The sequence below is a fragment of the Manis javanica genome, chromosome 16 (assembly GCF_040802235.1).
Source record: "Manis javanica isolate MJ-LG chromosome 16, MJ_LKY, whole genome shotgun sequence".
NCBI lineage: Eukaryota > Metazoa > Chordata > Mammalia > Pholidota > Manidae > Manis > Manis javanica.
The window spans coordinates 57,981,232-58,002,348 of NC_133171.1; the positions used below are offsets into that span (position 1 = coordinate 57,981,232).

The window sequence follows — 21,117 nt, forward strand, 5'->3', positions numbered from 1 at the left end:
CGTAGGAACTCTGACCCAACAGTCTTAGGACGGGATGAAAAGGAGACAAGAGCAAAAACGGGTGCTGCGATGCCCGGGTTTAACCTCCAGGAGGCAGCATCGATCAAGACATGGAGTTCTGGGTTCGCAATCTCAGCTGCTTTGCTTTGCTCCTATGGCTGTGAGGCTTTTCTCATACCCCCTTCACGCTGAAGCAACCAAGAGGCGTTTCCTTCAGCCAAAAGCCCTCACAACTGTGGCTTAGGTGGGACCTTATGATCCACAGGCTGAAATTCGTAACTTCTGGCGAACATCACCTCCCCTCACATTTCTCCCTCATTTCTTTCCTTTTGTTGATGACAGACACACTGGCCTCACAGACCCAGAAGCATCTGGGATCACTGGTGAGGACAGAGCTCTGTCCAATACCCTCCTCCTAATCTCTAAGACAGTTGTCTATATCGGGTACAAGGGTAGCTGTTCTTACCTAGTACCATAGAGAAAGGACTTGGTGGTGTCCTTATGGGTTGTAACAGTGCCCCAATGCTGTTCAGGGATCTCTGTCCTATAAAAAAAAATCATCTCTATTTCTCCACCTGAGTTATTCCTTAACTGGGCTCTCTGGGAAACATGTACTTAATGTTCCACAGCTCTGTTTCTGTATAATGTGGGGGTGCCTATCCCAGCATCAATTTCAGAGCTATTGAATGTGGACATGTACCCTAAGGACGAAAGAAATAAGCAACGTCCTCTTTTCTTCCCAACCTATCATTATGGAAACCAGCTCTCCACTTAAGAACGGTGGTTTTTCTCATTTCAGGAAATCAAGCATTAGAAAAAGCAGGTAAAGTGACTGGGTACCAACATAGATTTTGGGGGGAAATTCAAGGAAAGGAGAAAGACAAAACCTTGAGGGGAAGAAGAGAGATCAACTCTTCATCCTGGGAATATGGATACAGCAATTCATGTTGCATTTTAGAATTACAGAGTGTTTTCAGGTATAGTATTCATTAAATCAAGACATATTTATTGATCCCCTTTCCTGTGTTCTGAGATAGGCACTGTGAATTCAGCAGAAAATAAATCAAAGTCCTTGATCTCATAGAGCAGATGTATCATCTCACTGCCCTGTGAGGAGGTTCTTTCTGTTTTTGTATGCTTCAATAAGTAATGAGCCCAACATCACACAGTGCCTCTGGCTTGGACCTTCTGTGCCCATATTCACTTTTGGTTCCATGACTCCTGGCTTGTAGTCATGGAGCTGAGGAAGCAGCTGGCTGCTGAGAAACAATACATTAAGAAGTAAGAGTAAATTATTGGAAGGTATTTGCAGAACTAAAAGAAAAACTAAACAGGCAGGCTTTGGAAAGGATAGAAGCAAGGACAGTTCCAGGAGGATCTAGGTAGTAGGGACCAACGGCCAGAGGGGCAGGGAGCAACATGTTCTGACCTGGCTCCCTTTCTATTCTGAGAAATCACTCGTTTTTGTGCAAGGCTCTTAGCCAGGACCACAAAAGACTGTGAACGAAAGAAGAAATAGCAAATAAATAAACAAACAAACAAATCCCAAAGGATCTATGAATGAGGATAAGTGAAAATTACATTTGATTTTTACTAACCTTGAAAGGAAATTTAGCATTTCCTCCAGTGATAAATGTAGGCAACAAACAGCAGATTTAGCAATACCTGCAATGGTCAACAGTGGAAATCAGACATTTTCATGTCAGCTGCTAGTTGTTGCAGAAATTTCAAAATGTCATGTGTGTCCATTGTTGCTTTGTAGTTAAAGTAGTTGTTAGGCCTACCACTAAATGTTACTATCATATGATTGTTTTTTATTTATGATAACTGTACTTCAATACAACCATTTTCTTTTGTATCTATGTATCTTATTTTATACAGCTGAAAACAATTCTGATACTCCATGGATTTCACCAGACTGCCAAAGGAGTCCAAAGCATAAAAAGGCTAAGAACCCCTAGAAGTCTGATGAGATGGTGTAGTTTCCTGTTTTGTGTTATTTTACAACCCTTGCAATTGAGAAGGTTTTCTTCATGTTTAAACTAAATGCCCGCTTGTGTAATTTCTGCCCATATTTTCTTGTCTCCTTAATTATTATTCAATTATTCATTCATCCATCAAATATTTAGGAAACACCTCTCTTGTACAAAACTATGTTGCACAAAACTATGCTACTATGTGTAAAATAATGCTCACTCACCATGGGTTCCGGTGGGGGCTCCCAGTCTGGTAAAGGAGCCAGACTGTTTACTCACGTGGCCCACACAGGCTGCAAGGGCAGAGGGAGGGTTGCCCCAGTGCAGGCAGTAAGGTGTGTTGCCTATAGAAGATTTTAAAATAAAACTAAAACCTACTTTTTTTTGTTACCATTCATCCTCTATTCCACAATGCTAGTGACAAAATACTCCTCAACCCTGCTTGGTATGCCACTCAACCCTGCTTGGTATGCCACTGCACACAAGGCAGTTTAACCATATCCACTTCACACACACACACGCGCACACCTTTTGAGACTCCCCTTTCCCCTCTCAACTCCCGGTCTCACCTCTCCCTGTGTAGGGTGGGATCTGCAGAGCTGCTGGACCAGCACCCTCCAGGGTGAGTTTCCAAGCCCTGTAAGCCCCAATCCCACCCTCCCTGAGTGACAGTAATCTAACTGCCACATATGAGTCCTTACTCCATTCCATTTCCACTTTGTTGAATGTCTTCATTGAACATTTCCTTTTCTATTTTATTGGTGCCATCTTTGTATTATTTCTCCTATTTGCTGTGTTTGAAATCCATATGCTGACCTTTTTCTAGTGTCTCAAGATGATCTCAGATCATTGGTTTCCATCTCCTGTTCAAACATATGGATTTAATTATATGTGCCCCTCTAAACACTGTTTAGTTGTATCTAACACGTTTTGATATGTTTTATCTTCCCATTATTATTCAGTTCAAACAATTTTCTAATTTCTATTGTGGTATTTTCTTTACTCCAAGGATTATTTAGAAGCATATTGCTTGAGATCTAAGCATTTTGATATTTTCTTATTGTGCTACTGATTTCTGCCTTTCAGTGAACATAAACTGAATTGTTTCAATTCTTTGGCTTTTTCTGAAGCTTTTTCTCTGATATAGCATGGGATAATTTTGATAAATAAAATTTGCTATACACAAATATGTGGATTCTTTTGCTGTTGGGGGAAGAGTTCTATATTTGTCAAATAGGTCAAGTTGTTAATTGTGTTTTTCAGATGTTCTATATCCTTACTGATTTTTCTTTGTATTTTTTTCTTTTCTATCAGTTATTGAAAAAGTGCGTCAAAGTCTTCTGCTATAAATGGGGATTTTCTATTTTTTCATTTATTTAATTTTATCAAATTCTGTTTTGTATATTTAATATATTTTGAATACGTATTACATTGGATTTGGGAAAGGGAAAGAGTCATGAGTATATGTAACTTCAGTATCATATTGTTTCTCAAATGGAATTAGGATCAGGGTTCAACTTTAAGTTCAGCATCTGGATCAGAATCAGAGGAGGTTGACACTGTCTTGGGGGGATGGGGTCTGGTGGGAGAAACCCAAGATGCAGCTACAGAGATGACCACCGAATGCTCAGTGTCTTGGACTCATCCGGGTGGCTGAGAAGCCTCAGTATAGATCACATGCAGGAAAGGAAGGGGCAGCAGCTCCTTGAAAGGAACCTGGATAGGCCAGGTCTGGAGCAAGTGGACAGGAGACAGGAGGTCCCCACGTCTGCACAGGGAAGATCCAAGAAGACTTTGTCCTACCATTTCTGTCCCAGGATACTCTGTGGGGCCCCACTATGAGAACAGGGCATAGGATCACTTCTTGGCCCCTGGTTGGCCTCATTAATAGTCCAGTGTAAGTTCTGCAAACGTAGCATTCTTTAGGCACTGTCGCCAGCTCTTCATATGGCCCTGTGCTTGAGCAATTGTCTTTGACAGTAGGTGATTCTGTTCTTCATCTCCAGATGTACCCTCCCATCCCTGTTTTTATCGTGTGATAGTTGAAATTAAACTCCCTAGCCCATCTACTCTATTGCATTGCTGTTTCCACGACGCTCTGTATTTTCTGGCTCTGACCCAGCGCTCCATTTGCCCCATCCCTAAGCTACCCTCATGCCCTCTAATGAACTGCAAATCTCCTCATCCCCTTTACTTCTCCGAGTGCTCCCTTCACTTCCTGGCTTTAACTGAAATATAACTCTCCCTTGAGGGCACTACTTCCTCTGCAGGCCTCTGAAATGGGAACTGTTTGTTTTCTTATTAGGGGAGGGTGCTTTTCTTGCTCCACGTTGCTGCCTCCAGACTCCTCCTCCTCCTCCAACCCCCACTTTGTGCTTTAAAATAACCCCCTGCCTCTGAGGCTCAGCCATTGAGCTCAGCTGCCCTCTTCCTTCCTCTTTGCTATCATCTGTCCCCTGTTAGACCTCTTCACCTCACTCAGTTGGATGCTGGCACCTGGCAGAATGTCTATTTCTTCTCTACTAATTGTCTGCGTGGAGAACTCATTCCCCACCTGGTCTCTCAGCAACATGTGACTCCATTCCCAGGAACTTATGTGCTCCAGATCAGCCTCTCATTCTCGTTTTCACACCTTGGACCTTGTCAGCTAAAGCAGCCCTCCTCAAGAGTCACTCGTTCAAGCAGCCGGCCCAGCCCCCATCACCTAACCTTCCCTCCTTTTGTCTGTCTACTCCTTTCACCATCTATCAGCCTTCTGGGACCTCCAGGTCAAGGATGCCTCCCTTCCTCCATCGGTCAGCTCCTCCTTATCCAGCTTGTGACATAATAAGTCAAAAGAAATACATATTTGGTCATACCAAATATGTATTTCCTAGGTATATTTGGTTCTCATTCGCAGTTTCTGAAAACACTGGAGTCTTAAAGGTGAAATGACTGTTTTGTCCTGTTAATGAAGACTTTTGGACCCGCCCAAGGGCAGGGCCGGAGGCCGAATCAGCCAATGGCCAGTGATTAAGTCAGGACTAGGCAATGAAGCCCTTGCAAAACCCCCTGAGAAGAGCTTACCACTCTTTGCTGTCTTGGATCCTGCTTCTCAGTTGGAGAGACCTTCTAAGCCTGGGGAACCAGAACGCCTCCACGGGACACGGAGCCAGGCCCCAGGCCCCACAGGGATAGAAGCTCCTTTATTTGGGACCTTGCCCTCTGTATCTCTTCATGTGGCTGTTAACTTGTATCCTTTATGGTATCTTATTAAACTAGTAAAGGTACGTGTTTTCCTGAGTTCTGGGGGCCACTCTAGCAAATTAATGAAACCTAAGAGGGAGGTCAAGGGAACCTCCAATCTGTAGCTGGTAGGTCAGAAGCACAGGGAACCACGTCTGGAGTGGGGGGTGGAGAGCAGTTTTGTAGGAGGGAGCCCTTAACCAGCGTAATCTGGTGCTGTCTCCACATACTTACACACATTGGAATCCAGTCCAGGGACTGGAATGGAGTTACACTACTGTCACTGCATAATATTGTATGATATTATGTATAATATAATTGTAATATTAATAAAATATTATATAATATTATACACTGCATTACACTGTATAATATTGTTATTGTTTTATATATATATATAGGAAAACACACCTGTGCACAGCTTCAACTGCATGAACATTCATTTCAACGGCTGTCTTGACAATATCCTGAACTCCCTTGCCCCTCTGTATTTTCATCCCCTGCACTTACCTGGCAAAACCCCACCCCTAGATGAACCCAGTGACATTTCCCTCAGGGTCACTCTGCTAGCTCAGAAGTGTTGAAGGAAGTCATGCAACCAAGAGATGGTTACCACTCCTCACTTGTGGCCATCCACCCTACGGTGGACCCAGCCACATCAGGCTGGCCATTGGCTACTTTAAAATCCCTGGTCTTAAACCTACAAGACCCCTCTCTCTGTCTCTCACCTCACTCTTGGCTGATGATCTTGCTCTTATGTCACCAAAAACTGAAGCCATCAGAGGTAAACTCCCTCAACCACCTGTTCCCAACTCCATACTGCTCCTGTGCCCCCCTCCACTCGTTCCTCATGTCAGAAGAGAGAGATGGTTCTCCAACTCAGTATGTGTCATAACTGCCTGGAGGGCATGTTAAAACATGTTTCTGATTCAGTAGTTCAGGGTGGGGGACCAGAATTTTCATTTGTCACTAGCTCCCACCTGATGCTTGACACTGCTGGCCTGGGGACTCCACTTTGAGAGCCACTGGAGCAGAGGAGCTGCCCTTCTACCCAAGGCAAGTCTCTCTGATCATGTTCTGCATCCCATTTCCTTGATTATTGCCTCCCCCCCAATATTCAAACTCTCCCTCTCAAAACAAAACAAAAACAACCCCTCCCACCTACCTCTTCCTCTGACACTCTGTTGCTTTCCGTCACCTAATCCAGCCTCACTTGCAGACACAGTACATGTACCTTGATGGGATTCTGGTTTGAAAAGACATATACAGGAGACATTTTGGGGTTAGTTGGGAGGAAATTTGAGTGTATTCTCTACATTAGGTATTAGGAGCCTGATGTTATTTTCTTAGCTATAATCATGGCATTGTGGTTAAATGGGAGAAAGTCCTTATTTTACAAGATGTATGCTGAAGTATCAGAGTGTGAAGCATCATGAGATTTCCTAAATTTTACATGGTTCAAGAATATATGTAAATACTTGAATATTTGTATTTGTCTATAAATGTTGGAAGTTAAATCTAGGTAAGTGGTGGATATACAGTGATAATTGTACCGTAGTTTCAACTTCTCTGTATGTTTGAAACTTTTCATAAGAAGTTGGGGGAAAAATGATCTCTCTATTCCCTCACTTCTGTCCGCTCCTCAACCATTCTGGGCTGGCATCCGCCTCTCCCACATCACTCAACTGCTTTTGCAATGACCTTCATGGCTTTTTTTTGTTTGCCTGGCTGAATTCCCAAACCATATTCGACACTGCTGACCAATTCTTTTGTGAAACACTGCCTTTCCTTGGCTCCCAGGACTGAGCCCTCCTCTGGTTTTCCTCCTTGCCCTCGGCCTGCTTATTGCTCCTTTGTTGGCTCATCCTGCCCTCTGGCCACACTGGAATCCATCACGGATCACTGAATCCTGAACCCCTCCTCTCCGTTCAGGAGATTGATCACACCTGACCCTGGCTTCAGTTGCTGTCAGCTTATCACTCTTAAATTTCTATCTTCCCTCTTATCTCCAGACTCATGTATCAAGACTGTCTACTCAGCATCCCCTCTTGGATGTTTCAAAGGTACCATAAACAGCATATTCCAAACTGAATCATGATCTCCTCCCACAATCAGTATCATCCTCAGATCTGGACCGCAAGGGCCCTGCCTTGCCCCACACACTTTAGGGAGCCTCACCCATCACACACATTTATTAAATGGCACGTGGACACCCTGTCACTTGGGGTCCAGCCCTCCGTGCTGGCATAGCTCAACCTGAAACCCTGAACATCTGCCCTCATAATTATCACCATTCAAGCTCCAAGGAAATGCTTTGGCAATCTCTCCCCTTGTATCTTGGAAACAAGATGACTACAACTGAATCCTATGAAAGTTAGAGGTTGTGCTTTGCTAGATTCCAAGGCACACCCTGTAAGTGTAGGGAGGATTTAAGTGGTGAAAGTGCTTACCTCTCAAATAGCATGATAAATTATCATTTCCCAGAAGAGTTGAGTGTCCACTTTTTTCCTTCTGTTTATGTGCTAGGGGTATCTATTCATGTTGGGCTGCATTCACAATAGTTGGCAAATACTGATAATAGAGGAATATTTTGCAATACTTGATGATTCTTATTACTGTTAAATTTGTATGCATGCAGGTCCAGACATAACTTTTGTGAAGTTGATCTCTATATACATCCTCTATGATACTGATTCTCAATACTGGTAAATGAATGAACATGAATACTAGATTTTGAAGACTTTGATTTCTATAAAGCTATTTAGTAAAGATTTTGAAAGTAAGCCAAAAATCAGTTTTATTTAAATTAGATTTAAAATATTAATATTATTAATTTTACCATGTATTTTGTTTTTTTCAATAGATAATTTTGAACACTTTAGAAGAAAATAACCCTGACAACATATTAAAGTGATCTTAAATTTTTTTACATTTACATATTTTGGTGAAAATACATTTAAATTTTGTAAACTCTGGCTAAATTAGATTTTATTTTTAAATCCTAGATCATTGAGAATGAGTACACATTGAAATCATGATAGAAATAGAAACTATGAATATGGAACTCAAAGAAAAAAGCTGAAAATAATAAAGAATATTTTCAAGGAAGCAACCTACTTAAATTTTTTAAAAGTGGGGAAAGACAAATGGAGGCCACAATATCGTCCCTGTTTTGACACAAAATTAAATCAGTAACGAATATAAAGTTGCATGGATTTTGTCTGACCTGTTCAAGTTGTAGATTTGATAAAACACTTTTCAGGCTCACTTTCATCCAATCTACAATCTGAACAGGCAGATTAAATCCCTGCAATTTCATATTCCTTATTTGTACTTTTGTCCTAGGCCCTCAAACATCAAGATACTCTCTTTCCCTCAGGAGTCTTGTCCCCCAGGAACCCAGCCATCCTGTTGTGCTGGGGTAGCAGCCAACATGTTTCAACAGCGGCCAGCATCAGCTGCCAGACAGACACGTGAGTGGACAAGTCTTCAGATGATGTCAGCTCCCAGCCAGCGAGACCCCAGACTTTGTGCTCAGTCCCCAGACTTTGTGGAGCAGAGACAAGGGGTCCCGCTGTGCCTACCCAGTTTCCTAATCCATAGAATCCAGGGGAGTTAATGTATGGTTATGGTTCAGTTGTAAGCCACTAAGGTTTGGGCACTTTGCTGCACAGCAGTGGATAACTAATACAGCTCTGCAATTCACTGCATTCGGCTCTACGCCTGCCACCCTCCCGTGGAAGGGGCTCTCCCTAAGGTAACCATAGATGGACCTGTTCATTGCCAAATCTCGTGGATATTTTTCATCTTCATTTTGGTTTTCTTATCTGGAGCATTTGATTCTGTTTTCTACCCTGTGAAGTTCCTTTCTCTGCTGATTTTTGTGAACCGCTCTCTCTCTCTCATTCTCATTTCTCCTCCTACCTCACTGACTCTCTCAGGCTACTTTCCACGCCTTGGCCCAGGCTCTCTTCCCTCCTCACCCACACCCTTCTTTAGCACTCTCACACCCTTTGCTATGCTGGTGACTCCTAAGTGCACATTTCTAGCTCAGATTCCTCTCTTGACCTCCACTCCCCAGATTCCTTCCTCTCTTGACCTCCACTCCCAGATATCTGTCTCATGAATCTCTCCATCTGAATGTCTCCAGTTGCTTAAAAATTAATGTTTCAATTCAAACTTAACAAGCAAGTATTGAATATCCCCAAATTTGAATTTGTCTTTTCTCCCAAACCTGCTCCTTCTCCAAGGTTCCTGGTTTCAGGAATCACCAAGCAACCAGCTGCCCAAGCCAGGAAGCTGGAAGGCCCCCACCCCAGGTCACACTCTTGCTCTTCACCCAGGTTCTAATCACAAAATCCTAGCAATTTTGCTTTCCGGCTTATTACCATATCTGAATCTCTCCAACCCTGCTGCCACTGCCTGCCTACCAACATGGCATTTTCCTCCTGGCACCATGTGCCCATCAGCTTCACAAAAGTGAACCACAAACACTCCCTGGGCTTTGCAGCCAGTGCTCAGGACCTTTCCTGGTCATTCTTGACCTCATTCCCCCATCTTGCCTCTTTCCAGCGCCTAACTCTCAGCTATCTGACCCTAGCCTTAATCTCACCTCTGGACCTTTAGATTCCTGGGTTTGAACTTCATTTTCCCGTCAGGTTATGACCTGGCTTCAGTGCTCTCTGTGTGTCAGAGTATTCAACCTTGTTCTGCCCCTGAATCTAACTCCCAGTCTCAGCCACTTGGGCAGACACAGGTGGCCTGTTCAGTTCCCAGGAAAGACGGAATGCAGCACTGTTTAGGTGTCCCCACCTAAACCTCTGGAGATGTCTTCTTACTGGTCTGCTTCCAGCTTTGCCATCCCCTCTTAAGCCCACAGCTGCCAGAAGGATGTTTCTGAAGTGAAAAGTGGAACATCTCACTCTCCTATTCACAATTCCTTAATGGTTGCCTCTTCCCTTCAGGTAAACTCTCTACTTTTTCACCTGGAACACAAAGCACTTTGGGATATAATGCAATATGAAGCTGTAGTGTCACTACAATATTGCAGAAAGAGCACAGGCTTTGCAGAGCTGCCTCTAATCTTGGCTCTGCCATTTGTTGGCTGTGTGATCTTTGGCAAGTTAACTAACCTCTCTGGCTGCAACTTTCTCATGATGTATAAAATGGGAGAGGGACATTTTTCCAAAGAAGAAATACAGATAGCCAACAGGCACATGAAAAGATGCTCTACATTCCTTATCATTAGGGAAGTGCAAATCAAAACTGTAATGAGGTATTACCTCACACCAGTTAGAATGGCTATTACCAAAAAGATAAGAAATAACAAGTGTTGGTGAGGACGTAGAGAAAAGGGAACCCTCCCACAGTGGTGGGAATGTAAATGGGTGCAGTCACTGTGGAAAGCAGTATGGAGGTTCCTCAAAAAACTGAAAGTAGAAATACCATACGACCCAGTAATTCCACTTCTAGGAATTTACCCAAAGTAAACACAGTCCCTTATTTGAAAAGATATATGCACCCCTATTTTTACTGTTGCATTATTTACAGTAGCCAAGATATGGAAGCAAACTAAGTGTCCATTAATAAATGAATGGATATACAGTGGAATATTATTCAGGCATAAAAAATCTTGCCATTTGCAACAGCATGGATGGACCTGTTATGGTAATTGAAATAAGCCAGGTGGATAAAGACAAATACCAAATGATTTCACATATTTATGGAATATAAAAAACAAAACCAAAAGAACAAAATAGCAGTAGACTCATAGATACTGAGAAGTGACTGGTTGTTACCATGGGGAAGGGGTTAGGGTAGGTGGGTGAGGAGTATGAGGGAGATAAAGGGGCACAAAAATTCTCAATCATAATATAAGTTGGTCACAGGGTTGGTAGTGCAGCATGGAAAATATAATCAATGAATCTGTAACATCTTTCCATGTTAGCAGAGTAACCACACTAGAGGGGGTGAGGACTTAGTAGTATGGGTAACTGTTGAACCACTGTATTGTATACTTAAAACCAAGACTGTATATCAATGATGCTTTAATTAAAAAATCATTTAAAAATGAGATAAGTATGTTGTGAGGATTAGAGATTAATATGCTTTTATGAAGCATCAGTTATAGTGCTTGGTACATAGTAAGTACTGAATAAATGTTAGACATTATTATCTTCAATTCCTCCCACCTTTGTACTTTTTACAACTAACTTACTTGGGAAACTTTGATTACAGCATAGTTTTTCATTATCCAAGGAATGTACATGCTTTTCCCTCTACCTGGAATGTTAACTACTTACTATCCATCGCCCCCTCCACAAAAAAAGCCAGTGTATGCCTTTTTCAAGAATTAGCTCAAATCTCAATCCTATGAAGCCATTTCTGAACCTTCTAGGTAGAGTGAGTTCTCGTTTTCCTTATGCTGCCTTCTTTGGTTATCTGTTGCTGCTCAACAAGATACCCTAATATTTAGTGCCTCAAAACAATAGAAATTTATTGTTTCTCACAATTCTGCAGATTGATTGGTCAGTGCTGCTTCATTTCGTGTTAGCTGGTTCATGGGGGTAGTTGGACAATCCAAAACAGCCTCACTCAATTGGCAAGCAATTGATTCTGGCTTCTGGCTCAAGACCTGTTGTCATCTATTGGCCTCCCCCTGAGGCTGCTTGGGCTTCCTCACAGCATGGCAACTGAGTTCCAAGGAGATGTGTTCTAACTGGCAAGAGCAGAAGCTGCAGATCTCATAAGACCCAACCTTGAAAGTTACACAGTCACTTCTGCCATAGTCTATTGGTCAAAACAGGTCATGAGGACAACCCAGATTCAAGGGAAGGGGAAACAGACCGTATATCACAATGAGAGAAGTGACAAAGGATTTGCTGCCTTCTTCAATCCACCACACTCCCATTGCACTGTTACTCACCTTTATTATAGCTCTAATTACATTGTAATTTTAAGATCTGCTCATGCTTCTGTCTTTGTGCCAGCCTCTCTTAGACCTCAAAAGTTAGCAACTCACTCAAGTATTTCATGTGGTTCACAGTGTGCCTTTATTATTCTTTTGAATTAATTGCAACACTTAAAAAAATGGAGAGATTTTACAGAAAAATTGGGACCTATAGTTTCTCTTGAAAAAAATTTTTTTAGTGTGGCAAAGCTAGTTCTTAATTTTTAATGGCAACACCCAAACAGGAGCTGTTGCTTTTCCAAACAGAGAGGTGCTCTCAGTCTGTTACAACCTTACCTTGGCACTTCGGACATTACCTGCTTGGCCCTTACAGGAATATGGGGTTGCAGTCCTTGATTTAGCTCCCTGAAAGCAGAGTCTGTATCTTCTCATACTGAGTTCTTTCACTGCTGAAGTGAGGTTCTTACGAGATTTTTTTTTCCTATGAGATTTTAAAGATGAATATTAAAAAAAAAGTTATATGCGGCTGGAAGTGATGCCTAACGATAATAATAGCATCATCATCAACAACGACTTCTAAAATAGTTACTCTAAGCTGGGTACTGTTTTAAGTACTTGTATTAACTTCTTTAACTCTGACAAGGATGCTATGAGGTAGGCACTTTTTATATATTTTCATAGATGAGGAAACTGAGGCATACAGCAGTTAAGTCATTTGCCTAAGATTAACAAGTATAAATAGGAAGAGTGAGACTTCACATGGCAGAGAATAGGTAGGGAAGTCAGATTTTTTCCCCTCCATAACCACCATTGTACTTTTCTAAAGAGACTGACATCTAACTTTCATTCAATATCATCCCATTTATTAGCTCATTTAATCATCACAACAACCAAATTAAGCAAATCCTTACTTCAGCATCACCTCTTTTGGTTTGTATCTTTTTGTTAAAATAAAAAAAGCACTACAGTGATTGCTAAAACCCATCCCATTTCTCTCCTTCAGTGGTAATTATCATTCTGAAGTTGCTGGGAATCATTCCCAAGCATATTTTGTAGTTTTAACAGATATTTTTTTCCTAAACAAGTATCATGGTTTTGAACTTACATAACTATCATACAACATCCATTTTAACAATTATCTTTTATTCAATGCATTGGTAAATATAGCCACAATTCATTTAATTGCTGTGTTAAAATAAGCAGTCCATTGTAACAATAAACCATACTTTATTCATCCAATTATTTACCTTAAGGATAGATTTCTTACACCTTTTCTTGACAGTCAAAAGATACTGCAATGCACGTCCATCAATAGATGACTAGATAAAGAAGATGTGGCACATATGGAATATTATTCAGCCATGAAAAGAAAAGAAATCCTGCCATTTGCAACAACATGGATGGAGCTAGAGGGTATTATGCTCAGTAAAATAAGCCAGGCAGAGGAAGACAAACAGCATATGATTTCACTTATTTGTGGAATATAAAACAAAGCAAAACAGAAGGAACAAAACAGCATTAGACTCAAAGACACTGAGAAGTGACCAGTGGTTACCAAGGGGGGCAGGGGAGAAGGGGGAGGGGGACTGTTGAACCACTGTGATGTACAGTTGATAAAAAAAGAAAGATACTGCAATGCACATTCTTATCCTTGCCTCCTTGTGTACATATAGAAATGTTTGAGGAATGCATCTAGAATCAAAGTTGCTAGGTATTAGGGTATGTGCATTTTCAGCATTAAGGATTGCTAAATTTATTTTCAGATTTGTAATAGCTGTTTACACATCAACCCAAAACGTGTGATTTCTTATTGTCCCACATTTTTGTCAACACTTGGTGTTATCAGAAGTATTTTAATTTTGCTGACTTAGTATGTATAAAATAGTATCTCATGGTTTTGATTTGTTTATTATAAGGTTGAGCATTTTTTCATTTATTTATTGGCCATTTGGATTTCTTGTTTGGTGATCTGCTTATTCATTGCCTCTTTTCATTTACCCTACCTTGTCCTTTTCTTATTGATCAGCAAGAGTTCTTCATAAATTCTAGATACCTATTCTTTGTTGGTTATATAGGCTGTAATTATTGTCCATGTCCACAGCTTGTCTTTTTCTTTTATTATGTCTCTTGTCTTACGGAAATTAAAAAATAGTTTATACTGTAGTCATATGTGTTAATCTTTCTTTTTATTGGTGCATTTTGTATGTTGTTTAAGAAATCTTTCCTTACTCTGATGTGAATTTATTATATTTTCTTCAAACAGTTTTAAGTCTTTTTTTGTGAAATAGGCTATCTGAAATTCATTTTGGGGTATGTTGTAAGGTAGGGATCTATTTTTTTCCCATTTGGATAGCCAATTAACCCAAGAAAATGTAACAAATAATTTATCCTTTTCCATTGATGTATTACTTTTGTCATATACCAGTCCTTCTACCTGTGAGGGTCTGATTCCAAGAAGTTCTACTTTGTGCTAGTGGTCTGTTTACTTACACATGTGCCAGGACTACACTGTTTTAATTATTCTAGCTTTAGAGTGAAGTTCTGATATGTGGTAAGGCAAGAACTCTGGTATTCTTTCATCTCAAACTTGTTTTGGCTTTTCTTGGCCATTTCATCTTCCATAAGACTTTTAAGAACAGTTTGTCAAGTTCCACAAATTATCTTGTGGTTTTTATTAGAATTGCACTAATTTATAGATTTGAGGAAAATACCAGCTTTATATTGAATTTTCTCTTCATGAACATAGTATATCTCTCCATTCTTGTATGTCTTCTTTTCAAAATGTTCTCCAATAAAGTTTTATAATTTCCTCCATAAAGATCATGCACATATTTTGTTATACTTATTCCTAAGTATTTTACAGTTTTTCTTCCTATTACAAGTGGTATTTTCTTAAAAAAATTTTTCTATTTGTTTACTGCTCTGGTATAGGCATATTGATGTTGGAATATTGATCTTGTCCCCAGAGGGGTGTATTGGTTCTGATTACTGTGGGCTTTGTAAATTTTCTTTGTCAATAATCAATCATCTATGTATAGTGATGTCTTTATTTCTTCTTTTCCTTAATGTGCCAGTTCAGACCTCTCAGCACAATTTGAATACAAATAGTAAAATCTAGTATCCTTGTTTTGACTTTGAAAGTTATTTTCTAATCCTAATTAGCTAGATTTTTAAAAATCATGAGTTAGTGTTAAGCTTTGTCCAATGTGTTATTTGAACCTCTTGGGACAATCATGTTTTTTTCCTTTTGCTATGTCAGTGTTGTAAATATCAATCATAGATTTTAAAAGTGGACCATCCTTGCCTTGCTGGGATGAAAGTGCATTCACATACACGCATGTACACATATGCACCCATGCACATACATACACACTTGCACAAACTCTACTGGATTCAGTTTGCCAGTATTTTATTTAGAATTTTTAGTCTAATAAGGGTGGCTAGCCCTCTTTTTTCATTGTCTGAGACAGTTTATATAATAAATAAACAGTTCTTTTAAGAGTTGGCAGAATACTTTGTCTACAAAACCATCTAGGTACTCTGTGTGTGTATGTTTTTAACTTCTCATTCAGTATTAAAATTTATAGATCCATTCAGGTTTTCTATTTCATTTTGAGTCAGCTTCAGCTGCCTTTCATCTAATTTCCTGCCTCTTCAGGGCCAACTCCATCTCCCTTCTGTGTGTGGCTGGTAATGGACCTTAGTTAACAGAACCAATTCCCTCCCAACCCCCCTCAAGGACCACAGTCATCCTCTTGCCTTCAGTTTCTTCTTTGTTTCTAGCACCTGGGATTTTACTTTCCTTCTTGAGAACTCAATCATGTTTAATTTTTTTCATATTTTATTCAGTACTTCTAGGTGATGGTGTGTTTAGATTTTCTAGTACTTCCATTTTGCTTGATTCTGAAGTTGTTCCCACTTTATAGATAAGGAAGCTAGGGTTCAGAGTGGTTTAATAGCCTGATGAAGTTCCACTGCTAATACTTTTAACCTACTTTATAACCCAGATATTCTGGTTCTGAATCCTGTGCTGTTGCCCCATTATTCCATGTTGCCTTTTGAAGCCAATGAGGCAAAACTAGAAAGGGGCTCTAAAATGTTAAAGTGGGCAGGGGTCTCACAGGCAAGATGAGGAAGGCCTGGGATGAAGGGGGGACTAAGGAGATGGATGATGCTAGGAAATATGGAGGAAGTAATGGTGTTAAGGAAATGGCATATGGGACTCCTGGGCTGCATGCAGCTTCTGGAGGTTAAAATCAATCCATCCTCCCTGGGATCCCATAATATGTAGTCCTCTGCTCCAGATCCTGGCACAATGCACCCTCTAACCATTTCAACTCAATATTTATGGAGTGTCCAATTTTAGGTCCAGCGAATGAATGGCAAGAGTGAGCATCTGCAGTCATGGTTCCTGGCCTTAGGGAGCTTACATTCTATAGGGAGACAGACTCAATCAAATAATCACCAACAAATATAGAAGTGCAACTACACTCAGTGCCTCCAAGGAAAAGTGTACTGTGGTGTGTCAGCTCAGAGGAGGGAAATTTGACCCTGAAAGGAAGGTTAGGGCACCTTTCCAGAGGATGTGGTAAAGGAGCTGAGATCCCAAGAATGAAGAGGGGCTAAGAGAGAAACGGAAGAAAGAGCCTTTCAGGAGGAGGGTGGGCTCCTGCAAAGGCTCTCTGCCGGAGGAAGCACCACACAGACAGGAAGTGGAACACTCGAGAGTGAGGGAGAGAGCACTAAGTGTTGGGAGTCGATGGTAGAGGGGTTGGCAGGGCCACACCTGAAAGGGAAGGCCAGTATAAGAACTTGGGTCTTTAACCAAAGATCAGTAGGAAATCATCTCAGTGATTTCAGCAGGGTGCCCGCAACAATCAGGTTTGCATTTCAAAAAGGTCTGTTACTCAGGTGTGCATCTAGTGTTAGGGAAGGTCATCCCCAGTTTTTTCACTATCACAATGCTTCAGAGGAGAGCCTGGTGGTCCAGGTGGTGGCTGAATGTGGGAGATGGAGGTATGGAGAGGAGTAGACAGATTTGAGAGATGTTATACTGGATACAATTGTTAGAACTAGATGCTGGACTCAATAATGAGATGCTCACCATTAACACCCCAAGGTCAAATCCTTGGGGTGAAGTTGCACATCATATGCCTGTTTGTAATACCCAGATACCAGAACAGTCCCTGACATGTAGTGAACTCAGTACATATTTCCTGGAAGGGTGAGACTGACTAGTGGTCTCCCAAGTCATCCTTTTATCTCTAAGGTTCTTTAATTTTTTCTTGCAGGGGTCAATAGCCAGCCTTTCTGATACATCACAGGAGAAATCTGCCAAGTTCTAAAGAGTGTACTTTGGGGGAAGTTAGTTAAGAAACTACGGTCTACTTTATCCTTTAACATGAACAGTAACAGTACACTTACTGCAAGTATTGCCCAAGGGAGTAAGTCTCCTGGAAGAACCTTCTACTAGGGTGAATGATGACAGGACCCTCCAGTGCCAGGCTGGCCCCAGGGGCATCTTCTAGAGGGGCACTCCCGTAAGACTCCCTGCTGACTGTTTGAGACTCGTTTCCCAGCCCATGAAGAAGCCATGAAGCAAGCAATATGGTGGGAGAAGTGCAAATGGCGGGACATGAAGTGCTTGTGTTGGCAGCTCAGTGTCTTGACAACGCTGGGGGAAGGATGTAAATGAAGAAGAGGTGAGTGCTCCCAACTGTGATCCTGCTGGTGGCGTGCAGGCTGGAGTGGCCAGGGCCCTCACCCTACTAGGGGCAGAGGAAGGGCTTCTCATCATATGCAGGGCTGTGTGGCAGTGGGTCATTGCCTGTGCCTGGGGGAGGAGCACACCAGTGTCCAGCAGGTGTGGGCTGGCGAGAAAAGCAGAAGAACCAGTGGTGGACTCACTGATGGTGGATCACGGGCCAGGGTGCTGTTGGAAGCCATGGTCATACCAGATGCACAGGTAGGGCATCTCCCCTGGGTGCACCTGTAGGTGATGGGCCAGGCTGGCACTCTGGGTGAAGTGTTTGCCACACTCAGGCAGGGGAAGGGGTGCTAAATGAGCCTTCTCGTGGTGGATGAGGCTGGGGTGGTACCCAAACCCCACCCACAGGTGACAGAGGAAGGGCTGCTTGCCTGTGTGAACAATGGCATGCTGCAACCAGTCGGAGCTCTTGGGAGAAACCCTGCCACGCTAGTTACAGGGATGGGGTGGGGGTGGGCTGCCCAGGCACATGGGAGCTGTGGCCACACTGGCTGTAAGAGCAGGGTGGTCACCAGCATGGGAATGTAGGTACAGGGTCAGGTGTGCCCCTTAGCTGATGTGCTTCCCACACTGGGGCAGGGTCAGGGCTGTTCACTCAAGTGGGCCTGACTGTGCTGGGAGAAGGAAGCAGCAGGAAAGCAGACTCCATATCCCAGGCAGGAAAAGGGCTTTGTGCTGGTAACGGGGACTTTGGTCGGGCATGTGTGGATGGGTCAGTTGTGACAGCTGAGGGGCTGAGAGGTGCCATAGTAGATAGGGAGCCTGGGATCTGTTCTGCCTTCTCCTCCTCCTTTCCTTTGCTTTCAGCCTGTGGGGGTGAGGAGACTAAGCAGAAGCAGCAAGGAGGTGGAGGGAACACAGGAAAAAGAGGTGGGGGAGTGCAGGCTGAGCCCTACGCCTGGCTGAAGGTGTGGCTGGGCTTCAATGATCTTTCCCTTCTCCCTGAGGTGTGGCGTGGGCTTGCTGGGAGGACTGAGTGCACACCTTCCTTGTGGGCAGTTTGCCAGGGCTTTGGGCGCTGCCACGCAAGAAAAGGGCCCTCGGAGTTGGGCCTCACCTGGACAGAGTTCTCTCGAGGACACTTCACCTCCAGCTCCTGAGGCACTCAGACACATGATCTGCTATGGTCCGGGGACCAGGAAGCCTGGGAGAGGTAAAATGGGGGGATGAGGCAAGGGAGAGAGAGGTTCCCCTTTCTCCCTCTCATGACCTCTCCATGCCCCAGACTTCTTCCCTTTCCATCCATCCCACGCAGTCCTATCTCCTCTGTGCGGCCCTTGTTAACCACCCACAAGGCTCGCAGTGATCCCCGTTCCAGAGGTGTGGCGCTCTGCCTTCCCCTGAACACTTGCCGTTCACTCTGTAAGGGCAGAGCCAACATCTCAGGGTGCATCCACTGCAGCGGTCCTCGATCTTGGCGCACCTCAGAAGCACATGGAGAGCTCGTAAAACAAAACTCTGGTCCCACCTGAAGAGTTTCTATTATCAGCCTCTCTTTATCTTGCTCCTTTGCATTGCTAGTTATTCTCCACCATGCGTCTTGTCCCTCAACAAAACAGTGGTCTCTTTGTACACTTTGTATCTCTCACTTTGCCTGACCTATGTGTGCAGGTTTGAGAGAGACTGAAGGACTTGGGAAACTAAGCCTGGGGGTCCAGGGGTGCAACAGGATCTGAGCAGCCCCCTCCTTCTCCCAGCCTCTGGGAAGGAGAGCACTGGGTCCAGTAGGGTAGTGTAGTTATTTTTAATTCCTGGGTGGGTAGAGGAGACTTACCTAGAGCAAAGCTTGATATATCTCCCCCAATGGTGTCACCTTAATAAACAAGCTTGTCTGAGATGTTCACAGTCGTGGGGGCAACAGAACGGAGGTTAGGAGAACTGAAAAGTAGAATGGGACTGTGGCCAAAGGGGAGCCGAAGAGGGAACGAGAACGAGGAGGCAGCCAGTAAGGTTAGGGCTGGGAAGAACGAGGTGAGGGGGTGACTCTCCCGGCGCCCCTGGAACCCGAAGAGAAGTCGGGACTCATTCCACACTCCACGACTCCGTCTCTCAGCTCCTCCGCAGCTGTTTCTCTTTCTTAAAACTCCAGGAGCACCGCCCACCTTCTTCCCGCCGCAACATCCTGGGAGCGCTACACCGCCTGGATACCTGGGGTCGAAGAGAAGGGGAGCCACAAAAAAAGGGTTCCAGGCAGACGGCGTAGAAAGGGGGCTCCACGAGGGTGCCGTGGGTATCGTCTATTTCTGCAGGGCAGGAGGTCTCTGGGGGCGGGCGCCCAGTCACCGAGACTGCGGTGTTTGCAGGGCTGGAAGGTGCGCCTGCGTCGGTACTGAGGATGCTAGGGACTAGGGGGTGGAAGGAGAAATCCCAAGGGTGGAGTGGGTGCCGGGTTGGCGGTTCAGACCCACAGGCTGACTCTTCTGCCAACAGGGCAGAGAACTGCGAGCAGGAATTTGAGGCGGATCGGGGTGGGGGCGCGAAGGGCAAACGGAAACAGGAAGTGAGGGGCAGAGAGGCTGAAGGGGGAACAGAGGGCATCTACCCCTGCCTGCGAGTCGGCTCCTCTTCTCCAGCCTCCGCACTGCCCGGGACTCGGGGCGCAGCGGGGAGCCCGTTGCCCGGCCTCTGGCCTGCGGCCCGGCCCCGCCCGCGAACCAGAGGCTCGCAGGCAGCGAGGGCTTTCCCTGGCGCTCCCCGTACAGGCAGAGCTACAACCCCCGGCGGCCCCCCTCCACTCAGCCCGCGACCCGAGGGCCCGGGCTAGCTGACTCCTGAGAACTGTGGTCGCCGACCCTGCCCGCCCTTTTCGGGAGGCAGTGGGGTGGATGGTTCTCCCTCCTTCTTTTTCCAGCTACAGAAACCAGCTTCTTGGAATGATGATCAATTACTCTTCTTCCAAACGTCAAGGTAGTCTTGTCTGGGTCTACAAGCATTCCTTACTCTCTGGGCCACTTTGTTGCTTTCCTTTGAGTATTGAAACCCTGGATTTCAGCGTGGGCTATTGTTAGGCGGCAAGTTTGGGGTCTGATTTCACACACCTCTCTGCTTTCTTCTCTTCCAGCTTCACGGACCATTCCTCCCTATTTTCATACATATTTTCTGATTTGGAGGCTCAGAAAAATGGGATTTATACACTGAATACCTGACATTTCCTCCCCATTTCCAAGGCTAAATTTCCAGGCTTCCCTCCCCAATCTTTTTTTCCCCCTTCTATTACATCCCTAATAAACAGACACGGA

The 21,117-nt window shown here is 43.6% G+C and overlaps 1 long non-coding RNA gene across 6 annotated transcripts; it reads left to right on the plus strand.

Annotated features, from left to right (window-relative positions):
• The first annotated feature begins 8,560 nt into the window (after positions 1–8,560).
• LOC108396271 (uncharacterized) lies at positions 8,561–21,078 on the plus strand. 6 transcript variants are annotated; one of them, XR_012126014.1, is made up of 4 exons: positions 8,561–8,674; positions 17,403–20,190; positions 20,730–20,785; positions 20,940–21,078. It is a non-coding gene; the product is annotated as an uncharacterized lncRNA (long non-coding RNA). The 6 variants fall into 6 exon arrangements; XR_012126012.1 differs by having other exon boundaries at positions 17,403–19,031; positions 19,968–20,785; XR_012126013.1 differs by having other exon boundaries at positions 17,403–18,076; positions 18,826–20,785.
• Positions 21,079–21,117: the final 39 nt, after the last annotated feature.